Raw genomic sequence first — 879 nt, forward strand, 5'->3', positions numbered from 1 at the left:
GTGTGCCGAAGAGGCAGGTTCGATGAGCGGCATCTTCAAACATTAGGGCACAACAGTGAGGGAGCAGGCCGGAGGGAGCGGTCACTCAGGGGTCGCCAATGTGCAAGAGAACAGTGAGGTTGTAACAGAGAGGAGAGGTAAATGCAACTAAACTTTATCACGATGATGCCACTGGATCCGCCTAAGAATTTCACCTGGTAAGGAAAACGGCCTTTAGACGCTATGGTACTGAAAACCATAAAAAAAAACGCCAAATTAACCAGAAATATTCTCACAATTTCTATACTTTGTATGTTAGTTTTAGACCAAAAGACAATGCAGATCAACAGATATAAAAAACAGACTTTATATTCTAAATGTAAAACAGATTTATGTCACAAATATGTTTTAACCTTGATATCTATGCAAATATTTTCCCCTCCAGACAGAGTAAAGCAGAAATCGGAAATTGAAATGATGGAGAGCCCTCTGTAGGTTTATGTTTTCCCTCATTACCCCAATAATTCCACACGTTGGCAACACTGCTTTATCAAACAGACATCGAGCTTAAATGCCGGGACTTCCAACCAAGAACGCCCCCCCCCCCGCAAAAAAAAATAAATAAATAAAAAATAAAAAAAATGGACATATGCTATCAGGTTCATACAAGATGGTCTAGTAACACTGTGTCATAAGATAAAAAATCAAAAACGTTACAGTGAACGAGTGTGTGTGAAACACGTACAGCATTCTCGCTACTGGGTGCCCCTCTGTATCTATAGTCAATTCTATTAAGTGAGGCAGATTTGCACCGACTTGCAGGGGTGCCCTTTTAGCTCGGAAAAGTTTCCTAACTGCTGATTGGTCGGAAGCTAATAGGAAACATTTATGAGCTAAAAG

This window comes from Palaemon carinicauda, chromosome 25 (genome assembly GCF_036898095.1).
Source record: "Palaemon carinicauda isolate YSFRI2023 chromosome 25, ASM3689809v2, whole genome shotgun sequence".
In the NCBI taxonomy this organism is placed as follows: Eukaryota; Metazoa; Arthropoda; class Malacostraca; order Decapoda; family Palaemonidae; genus Palaemon; species Palaemon carinicauda.